Source organism: Trachypithecus francoisi, unplaced genomic scaffold, assembly GCF_009764315.1.
Source record: "Trachypithecus francoisi isolate TF-2019V2 unplaced genomic scaffold, Tfra_2.0 Lachesis_group0, whole genome shotgun sequence".
NCBI classification, from domain to species: Eukaryota; Metazoa; Chordata; class Mammalia; order Primates; family Cercopithecidae; genus Trachypithecus; species Trachypithecus francoisi.
In genome coordinates this window covers 180,785,542-180,796,523 of record NW_022681453.1, presented here as the reverse complement: position 1 = coordinate 180,796,523, position 10,982 = coordinate 180,785,542, and the positions used below count along the sequence as shown (strand labels likewise).

General features: G+C 44.4%; 1 non-coding gene across 1 annotated transcript; it reads right to left on the bottom strand.

Moving 5' to 3' along the window:
- Nucleotides 1–7,711: 7,711 nt before the first annotated feature.
- LOC117084693 lies at nt 7,712–7,839 on the bottom strand. Its single transcript, XR_004437599.1, has one exon. It is a non-coding gene; the product is annotated as a small nucleolar RNA SNORA25 (small nucleolar RNA).
- Between the last annotated feature and the right edge of the window lie 3,143 nt (nt 7,840–10,982).

Genomic DNA, 10,982 nt, shown 5'->3' with positions numbered 1-10,982 from the left:
AAGGACCCCATTTTTCTTTTAGAGATAGGATCTCACTGTGTCACACAGGCTAGAGTCCAGTGGTGTCACCATAGCTCAGTGCAACCTTGAACTCCTGATCCTCCCACCTTGGCCTCCCAAAGTGCTAGGATTACAGGTGCGAGCAACGGCGTGGGCTGAGGGCCCCATTTTTGCAATGCCAAAATATTCTTTATAATAAGTAAGAAATAAGAACCCACAGGAAAGTAGATTCAGGACAAACAATAGAACCGAGATTCTGGTGTTTGTTTCTTTGTTGACTGGTCAAGTGCAGTAGTGAGAAGTGGGGAAAGAGTAGAACAAGGAATTCAACCTGTAACTGAGCAATCATTTGCGATAACTCACTATCTTCATACAGGCAGAGATACTATTTTTTGTTAAACACGTTGAGTAATAATCACACACACATTGATTCTTAGGCTTCATCTGCTCACACCTGGTAAACACCCATACTAATCCCTTCCTAGCTTTTTGTTTAATGCTGCTGAGTCGGCCCCACTGGATGAGAGCAAAGGGAGGAAGCTGAGTTTCGCTTTGTGAGCCATCCCCTCCCCGACGGCTTACCTCTAGGCAGATGTGGGAAGCCTTGAGAGGCTGGCATGGTTTCCAGGTTGGATGCCTCCTTTAAAAATGTCTGTTAATTCTGACTACAGGCTAGAGCTGTCAGTTTGGAACCCCTTTAGGTGGAAAGCCAAGCTTACAGTCATTCTATTATTGACCCTGTCTCATTTCTCTGTCTCATTTTCACCGTGTACACAAAGCTTTCACCTTTTATGCCCTCTCCCAGCCTCTTGCCCAACGGTCTTGACTGTCTTTTTGTAAATTGATCGGTTAGCATATACTCTATTATTAGTTTAGTCTTATCGTAATCACCGTAACAGCTGCTGTTAAAATTTACTTTCACAACAGACATTAGTGTAATCTGGCTCCTAGTGGCTCAAAAGTGTTTTCTTGCATTTGTGAGAAACCCAGTAGAAGTTACAAGCAGAGGGACTTGGACTGCTTCCTGGTAGAATGCCTGCACCAGATGGGAACCATACCCTGAACCGCCTTTGGAAAAGCAATCTATGCTCCATCCAGACTGTTTCTCATTCACGCTAGCTCGTGGCCCCACCCACTATGCCGTCTTAAAAGGCAAGGCCTCTTCTATTTTGAAAACTTTCAACAACAAAAAATGTGGGTTAAGCAAAATTAAATACTGTAAGTTGTCTCACACTGCAAATTAACTTTAATAGGAAGACACAATTGAGTTTTTCTGGAATCTTTCAAAGTAGAGCATTCATTTTGAGTTAGGCCTAGTTTGCCCTCTAAAATCAGGTTCCCTTCTCTGCAAATTTTAAGTAGACGCCGCATTGAATTACTATTTCAAATAAGGTTGAGAAATAAGATTCTTTCAGCAAACACTTTTTTTGAGCGTTATACAAGTTTACTCCTATTTATACTTAGGTATATGGCATTTGCCATTTAGAATTCAGAATCTTTTTTTTTTTTTTTTTTTTTTTGAGACAGAGTTTCACTCTTGTTGCCCAGACTGGAGTGCAATGGCACCATCTCGGCTCACTGCAACCTCTGCCTCCCAGGTTCAAGCCATTCTCCTGCCTCAGCCTCCCGAGTAGCTGGGATGACAGGCATGCGCTACCACACCTGTCTAATTTTGTATTTTTAGTACAGACTGGGTTTCTCTATGTTGTTCAGGCTTGGTTGCGAACTCCCGAGCTCAGCTGATCTGCTCACCTTGGCCTCCCGTAGTGCTGTAGTGCTGGGATTACAGGTGTGAGCCACAGCACCCGACCAGGAGTCAGAATCTTTATTAGATACATCTGTTTGCCATTAAAAATTTTTAAAAATATGTTATATATTATTTCCCAACTAACATTCTTTGTATATAAGAATATTGATAGAGGAACTCTTTTTAAGGTGTTGCCAGAAGTGATCAGAATAATATGAATCTTATATTACAAAAGATAGATTTGGAACACAAAATTTAACCTGAATAGCCTAGAAATGTTAAAATTAATATAATATATTTTGTATATTGACTTTACAGGGCGATTATAACATTGCAGAAGACCACAGCTTGCCTTGGTTTTGATATAAATACGTAGAATTTTCTTTTGTTAAAAAATAATTTCAACTTTTATTTTAGATTTAAGGGGTACATGTTCAGGTTTGTTATATTGGTATATTGTGTGATGCTGTCACCATAGTACCGAATAGGTAGTGAGCACAGTACCCATTAGGTAGTTTTTCAGCCCTTGCCCCTCCCTCCCTCCCTTCTTGCTCTAGTGGTCCCCAGTGTCTACAATGACATCTTTATGTCCATGAGTACCCAATGTTTAGCTCTCACTTCTAAGTGAGAACGTGATATTTCATTTTCTGTTCCTGCGTTAATTTGCTTAGGATAATGGCCTCCAGCTGCATCTATGCTGCTGCAAAGAACATGATTTCATTCTTTTTTATGGCTGTGTCTTTTAGCAAATTATTTTTGAGTTCCTCCTAGTGTAGGGCTCCCTGCCATGCATAGTGCTGGCCTTAGGAGAAAGGAGTGAAACAGCAGCGTACAACTAAACACAAGTCAGACTAAGGGATCCATTCTGACCATGGAACTGAAGGTGGATTTCAGAAAGGGGACGATGATTTTGCTGGGCCTTTAAGGATGAATAGACTGTACCTAGCAAAATAGAGAAGGGCATGGTTTCACTAACACTGCTGCATAATAAACAGCCCCAAAATTTAGTGGCAAAAAACCATTTTATTACGCACACAGATTCTATGGGTCAGAAATTCAGAAAGGGTGCAACAGGGAAAGCTTGTCTTTGGCCCGCCATGTCTGGGTCCTTAACTAGAAAGACTTAAATGTGGGGGTGACCGCACAGATGGGAGGTGAAATTGTCTGAGAGCGTTTTCATTCACATGTCTGGTGCCTAATACTGGCTGTTACTGTATGAGGCCTTAGTGGAGCTGTGGGTAGAAAAGCCTACCTATGGCCTCTCCACGGGCCTTCCTCATAGCAGGTAACCTTTGGGTCGCCAGATTTCTAATTTGGCAGCTCAGGGATCCCAGAGTAAGTGTCCCAAGAGAACCAGGTGGAAGCTGCATGGTATCTTCTACACTAGTTTCAGAATCTCAACCAGGCGCGGTGGCTCACACCTGTAATCTTAGCACTTTGGGAGGTCGAGGCAGACAGATCACCTGAGATCAGGAGTTCGAGACCAGCCTGGCCAACATGGTGAAACTCCCATCTCTGCTAAAAATACAAAAAATTAGCTGGGTGTGGTGGCACATGCCTGAAATCCCAGCTACTTGGGAGACTGAGGCAGGAGAATTGCTGGAACCTGGGAGGTGGAGGCTGCAGTGAGCCAAGATCGTACCACTGCACTCCAGCCTGAGTGAGAGCAAGACTTTGTCTTGGAAAAAAAAAAAAAAGAAAGAAAGAAACTCAGTGATACCACTTCCACAAGAGAGGCACCAATGTTGGCTAGCTCAGATTCAATAGGAAGTGATACAGACTATGGACTTCAGCCTCTTGATGGGAGGCATGTGACCATTTTAAAGCCTGTCCTAAGTGTGCTGCTGCAGAAGGAAAACAGAGAGCTCATGGTGTTTCCAGCCGGCCTGTAGTCTGATGCTGCTGGCATTGCAGGTGTGAAGGAGAGTGGCAAAGGTGGGGTTGGAAATGTAGACTGGAACCACCACGTGAAAAAAGTCTTTACTGCTTTGCGGCAAGTACCATATCTGAAGCCACAAATCACAGAAGAAATAAAACTTTTTCTGAGTCAATCTACTTTTCCTTTTGAGACATTCCTTCAGGGCGTGGGAACTTAATCTCACTCAGTTCTGGGTAATCTCTGCCATTCTGGGTTGCCTGAGTTCAGTCCTCCCTCATCTTTTCTCTTGACACTGTCTCTAGAGTGGCATGGGGGTGTATGTGACAGGGAGGAAGATGGCTCTGGGCTAATTTCTGTCCAAGCTGGCACCTGCCCAGGTGTACCTGAACCTGTTTGATTCTAGGCCGTTGTTTCAAGCAGGTTGCAGCTGTGTTATTCCTGACGGCAAAGCTTCTTGAGGTCTGGTTCTATTTTAGCTAAAACTGTCCCCTTCACAGAGATCATCTGTACCCTCTCTGGAGCTGCAAGGAACAATGTAAGGTCATCTCAGTTCTTCTCTGTTCCCTACTGCATTTAAAATTTTTTTTTAACTTTTATTAGAGACGGAGTCTCACTCTGTCACCAGGGCTGGAGTGCAGTGGCACCATTGTAGCTCACTGCAGCCTTGAACTCCTGGGCTCAAGCAATCTTCCCCACCTCAGCCTCCTGATTAGCTAGGACTATAGGTGCATGCCATCACACCCAGCTAATGTTTGAATTTTTTGGTAGAGACAGGGTCTCTCTATGCTTCCCAGGATGGTCTCAAACTCCTGGCCTCAAGTGATCCTCCTACCTAGGCCTCCCAAAGTGCTTCAATTACAGGTGTGAGTCACTGTGTCCAGCCTATCTACTGGACTTTACACCTATGCCAAGCAAGCTGCAAAGAACCCACCTCTTGGGTTTGAGTCATTCTCCTGTCTCAGCCTCCTGAGTGACTGTGACTACAGGTGTGTGCCACCACATCTGGCTAATTTCTATATATATATATATTTTTTTTTTTTTTTTTTTTTTTGAGGCGGAGTCTCGCTCTGTCGCCCGGACTGGAGTGCAGTGGCCAGATCTCAGCTCACTGCAAGCTCCGCCTCCCGGGTTCCCGCCATTCTCCTGCCTCAGCCTCCCGAGTAGCTGGGACTACAGGCGCCCGCCACCTCGCCCGGCTAGTTTTTGTATTTTTAGTAGAGACGGGGTTTCACCGTGTTAGCCAGGATGGTCTCGATCTCCTGACCTCGTGATCCGCCCGTCTCGGCCTCCCAAAGTGCTGGGATTACAGGCTTGAGCCACCGCGCCCGGCCTTTTTTTTTTTTTTTTTTTTTTGAGATGGAGTCTCGCTCTGTCGCCCAGGCCAGCGTGCAGTGGTGCAATCTTAGCTCGCTGCAACCTCTGCCTCCCAGGTTTAAGCCATTCTCCTCTCTCAGCCTCCCAACTAGTAGGGACTACAGGCACATGCCACCAGACCCAGCTATTTTTTGTATTTTTTGTATTTTTAGTATAGACGGGGGTTCACCATGTTGGCCAGGCTGGTCTCAAACTCCTGACCTCAGGTGATCCACCCTCCTGGGCCTCCCAAAGTGCTGGGATTATAGGCATGAGCCACCATGTCTGGCCTCTGTTTTCAATTCTTTGAGTATACTGTCTTAAACCAGGAGTGGAGTTGTTGAGTCACATTATAATTTTGTTTTACTTATTGAGGAACTGCCAAACTTTGTCTCAGGTCCTTAAAACACAAAGCTGACTCATATCCTTACTTGGTCAATATTCATTGTTCTTTTACTGTACTGTTGAATTTCATCTGCCAGGGTTTTATTTAGGATTTTCACACTCATATCCATGAGTGAGACTGTCCTTGCCAGGCTTTGGTAAAAGAATTATGATTAGTCAGCTTCACAAGTTTCTATCTTCTATATATATTGTATATTATAATATTATAGATTGTAGAAATGATCTATTTCTATAGTTATAGAATATATAACACAAATATGAGTATTTTGAATTATAAACCTTCAATATCACTTTTAATGATTTTGTTTGCTTCTCCTTAAAATAGTCTAAGTAATTTATAATTTATTTGTTTTTGAGACAGAGTCTCGCTCTGTCACCCAGGCTAGAGTGCAATGATGTGATCTCGGCTCACTGCAACCTCTGCCTCCCAGGTTCAAGCGATTCTCCTGCCTCAGCCTCCCGGGTAGCTGGGATTACAGGTGCCCGCCAACATGCCTGGCTAATTTTTTGTATCTTTAGTAGAGATAGGGTTTCACCACGTTGGCCAGGCTCGTCTCGAACTCCTGACCTCGTGATCTGCCCGCCTCAGCCTCCCAAAGTGCTGGGATTACAGGTATGAGCCACCACGCCCAGCCCTCTTTATAAACTTTTTAATAGCTCCTAAGTTTTCATTATTCCTTTTATTGTTATCTAGTTTTTCAACCAATTTTTCTTATTTTGTCTCTGTACTTTACTTGGAATAGTCTTTTAGTCCACCTTAACTTGTAGATACGGTATTTTTTTTTTTTTTTTTTGAGATGGAGTCTGGCTCTGTCACCCAGGCTGGAGTGCTGTGGCCGGATCTCAGCTCACTGCAAGCTCCGCCTCCCGGGTTCACGCCATTCTCCTGCCTCAGCCTCCCAGGTAGCTGGGACTACAGGCGCCCGCCACCTCGCCCGGCTAGTTTTTTGTAGTTTTTAGTAGAGACGGGGTTTCACCGTGTTAGCCAGGATGGTCTCGATCTCCTGACCTCATGATCCGCCCGTCTCGGCCTCCCAAAGTGCTGGGATTACAGGCTTGAGCCACTGCGCCCGGCCTGTAGATACGGTATTTTGTCCATTTATTTTATTTTTCTTGCCTAGGATTTGCTTTTCTGAACTGCTTTATTGGTTATAATTTTCCTACTTAAAATTCATCCATGCTCCGTGTACAATTCAATGACTTTTAGTAAACATACTGAGTTGTGCAAACATCACCACAATCCAGTTTTAGCACATTTCTGTCACTCTGAAAGATCCCTTATGCCTGTTTACAGTTGATCTTCATTCCTATCTTCAGCCTTAGACAAGCATTGGTTTGATTTCTGTATCATAAATTTGCTTTTTCTGGCCGGGTACGGTGACACACACCTGTAATCCCAGCACTTTGGGGGACCGAGGTGGGTAGATCACTTGAGGCCAGGAGTTTGAAACCAGCCTGACCAACATGGCGAAACCCCGTCTCTACACAAAATACAAAAATTAGTTAGGTGTGGTGGCACGTGCCTGTAAATCCCAGCTACTCCGAGGCTGAAGGGACAAGAATCACTTGACCCTGGGAGGTGGAGATTGTGCGGAGCCAATATTGCGCCGTTGCAGCCTGGCTGACAGACTGAGACACTGGCTCAAAAGAAAAAAAAAAAAGAAAAAATACTAGCTTTTTCTGGATATTTCATTGTAAATGGAATCCGGTTGTATCATGTGGTCTTTTGCATCTGGCTTTTTCTACTGGCCATAACGTTTCTGGGGCCCACCCGTGTTGCAGCATGTATTGTGCGCAGCAGGTAATGCATTCTGACTTTCTAGATTTGCTCATCCACGTCTTGCTAGGAGCTCTTTCCCTGGACTCACGAAGATTCCTCCTAAGACTGTGGAAAGCAATACTTTGCAAAGGCTCGAGGGAACACTGCAGATCTCTGGAACTCTCTGTTGGTACAATTTCCTTATCTCTTGTACGTTGCTCCATAAATTGTGGATATTTTCTAAAATTTTTCTCTGTTCTGATGTAAAAACATTTCACAGCAGTGTTTTCTCTCTAAGATCTCAGGACAATGCTCCCTTTCCCTTAAGTTGCAGCGTCTTTCCTAGGATATATGAAGTCTGTGTTCACTCCGTGAAGCAGTGAGCTCTTTCAAGGCCTGGGATTGTCACTGGGCAGATATGTGGACTGTTCTCTCCCACTGTAGAGGAGGTGTGAGATGTCCCCCCTCAGGCGGAGAGACAACTGGGTGGAGGCTGATCTGCACTCTCCCCAGAGCAATTTCTGGTATCTAGTTGGTTCTCTTTTATCATTTTTGTTTGTTTGTTTTTTCTTATATCTCCTCAAGAAAACATAGCACCATCGAATGCTATGGCATCCTATAGAGAACTTCCATCTTTGGTCATAGTGTTAAGAGCTCTTGGTTTCACAGCCTCACAAGCCCTCTTTGAAATTAACTATCTTTTATCATTTAAAAAAAAATTTTTTTAGAGATGGGGGTCTTGCTATGTTGCCCAGGCTAGTCTTGTACTCCTGGCCTCAAACAGTCCTCCTACCCTGGCCTCTCAAAGTGCTGGGATTACAGGCATGAGCCACCACACCTGGCCCTTAGTGGGCTTTCTGAAAGAAGCAAAACTTTTTTCCTGTTTTCATTCTAGGATTTCCTGACTGCAAAACCAGTCCAAGAACCTGCCTAGACAAATGAAAGCTTCTGCAGAGGGCAGTGGAGTCACAGAAGGCTGACTGCCTCCTGCTTGTGTAACCAACTCTCCCAGTGAGCTGGCAGTTCCCATTCTGTCTGTCACACGGGGTGTGTAGGGAAGCTTTTCTTCCAGCATGTACTGTTCTGGGGGCACTGCCTGACAGGATGCTCACCTCCCAAGATGCCCCTGGGCTAGGCAGTGAATACATCAAGTCCTGGTAGTTGTCACTGAATGGTTACAGAAAGAGGCAGGTGGGCATTGGGGGTAGTAAGGTAAAACGTTGGTTTAGATCAGTTTAGATCAAGCCAGCCTGTCTATACTAGTAGGACTTCTGCCTAGATGCTTGGTCAGAATGAGGATAAGTAAGCTCCTTGTGGCTGTCCACGGTTCAAGGGCCGAGTGAGTATCATTAGGAATGTGGGTTTCCTTTTCCTTTCTTTTCCTTCCTCCCTCCCTTCCTTCCTCCCTTCCTCCCTTCCTCCCTTCCTTCCTTCCTTCCTCCCTCCCTCCCTCCCTCCGTCCCCCTCCCTCTCCCTCCCTCTCCCTCCATCCCTCTCCCTCCCTCCCTCCTTCTCCCTCCCTCCCTCCCTCCCTCTCTCTCTCTTTTTCTTTCTCTCTCTCTCTCTCCTTCCTTCCTTCCTTCCTCTCTCTCTCTCTCTCCTTTCTCTCTCTCTCTCTTTCTTTCTTTATTTTCTTGTCTCACTCTGTTGCCCAGGCTGGAGTGCAATGGTGCCCTCATGGCTCACTGCAGCCTCAAACTCCTGGGTTCAAGCAATCCTCCTGCCTCAGCTTTCTCAAGTGCTGGGACTACAGGCATAAGCTACCATCCCTGGCCTATGAATATGTTTACTGTTAGTGTCGCAACACATTGCATTTAGTGGAAACGTCTCTCAGATTTTGGCATGTGGTCTTCCTTATCTATCACTCCTTCCAGGGAGCAGTTGGGAGGGCACTGGTGTCTTACCCCATGTTAACCTTGAGGCAATCTAAGGATTTTTTATTTGGTTTTGGAGGAATTGGAAAACCTGTGAGCTTTCCAGGCCGAAGTGGTGAGTTAGGTGGGTTATAGGTCAGAATGTTCCACCTGGGCAGTGGCAATTGGAATGCAGATGAATCAATAGTTCCTTGTTTTTTCTCTTAAAATTTTTTTTGGCTGGGTGCAATGGCTCATGCCTGTAATCTCAGCACTTTCGGAAACCAACGCAGGAAGGCCAGAAGTTTGAGAAGATGAGAAAAGTTCTGGAGATAGATGATCGTGATGGTTGCACCATGTGAATGTGACTTAACGCCACCCAACTGTACACTTAAAAATGGTTACAATGATAAATTTTATATCATAATATTTTAACTTCTATTATCTGTCTCTATAAATTTGCATCTCATTTTTTGCTTTTTAAATCTGTGAAGATAGCATAGGTTCTTTTCCTACCAGAAAGTTGGAGAATAGAGGGAAGAGATATTCCTTTAAGATCTCTTCCAAACCTATTATTTTTCTCTATTTTTATTTAAAGATTTAGTATCTGATGCTATTTTATGAATTCAAATGTCTGATTCTTTTTTTTTTTTGAGACAGAGTTTCACTCTTGTTGACCAGGCTGGAGTGCAGTGGTGTGATCTCAGCTCACTACATCCTTTGCCTCCCATGTTCAAGCCATTCTCCTGCCTCAGCCTCCTGAGTAGCTGGGATTACAGGCATGCACCACCATGCCCAGCTAATTTTTGTATTTTTAGTAGAGACAGGATTTTGTCATGTTGGCCAAGCTGGTCTCGAACTCTTGACCTCCAGTGATCCGCCTGCCTCTGCCTCCAAAACTGCTGGGATTACAGGCATGAGTCACTGTGCCTAGTCTTATTCTTTTTTTTTTGAGACGAAGTCTCGCTCTGTCACCCAGGCTGGAGTGCTGTGGCTGGATCTCAGCTCACTGCAAGCTCCGCCTCCCGGGTTCACACCATTCTCCTGCCTCAGCCTCCCGGGTAGCTGGGACTACAGGCGCCCGCCACCTCGCCCGGCTAGTTTTTTTGTAGCTTTTAGTAGAGACGGGGTTTCACCGTGTTAGCCAGGATGGTCTCGATCTCCTGACCTCGTGATCCGCCCGTCTCGGCCTCCCAAAGTGCTGGGATGACAAGCTTGAGCCACCGCGCCCGGCCGCCTAGTCTGATTCTTTAGAGTTGTAAGTTTTGTTTTATTATATTTTTTCTATAAAGTACTTTTTCTTTCCTTTCTTTTTAAAATAATTTTCTTCGGGCAGCCCTCAAGCCAGAGTAGGCTCAGACTCTTCTATGAAGTACTTTTGTGGTATATCCTACCGCCCCACTCGCCTATCTCTGCATTTTCTCTGGTGTGGCTAGCTGTATGTCTGATGAGAATGTCTGAGTGTAGACACTGTTACTTCCAGGAAACAACTTCAGCTAACAGTTATGGGAAAGCCCTATGTGTGTGTATTAAAGTCCTGTTACTAGAATTATCACTCTGTGAATTTATATACATGATAACTTCTTTTTCCCAGCTCTGGAATAATAGCTGTATACCTGATATTTACTTTGATACATTTTATAGATTTATGTAGCTGTAAATTGATTTACCATGTATTGATTAAGCCTGATTTTCATAGAAACTGTCTGATATAGTGTGGGTAAGTCTAAGTTCAGCAACACTGACTTGGCAAACTGACCCTGAAATTGTTACATATTGGCCAATACAATATCTTGACTGATATTGACTGAATGATTAGAGTGCATTAGGTGATGAATTGGAGACAAATTAGTATCTCCCTTGCAGGTACAGGGCAGTAAAACTATTTTCTTGGAAAGCACTGTAATGAGCATCACTTTCTTCACCTGGAAATCTTAGTGTTGATTCTTCTTCTGTTCTGCAGCCTGTGATTGATTGGACTCTAAT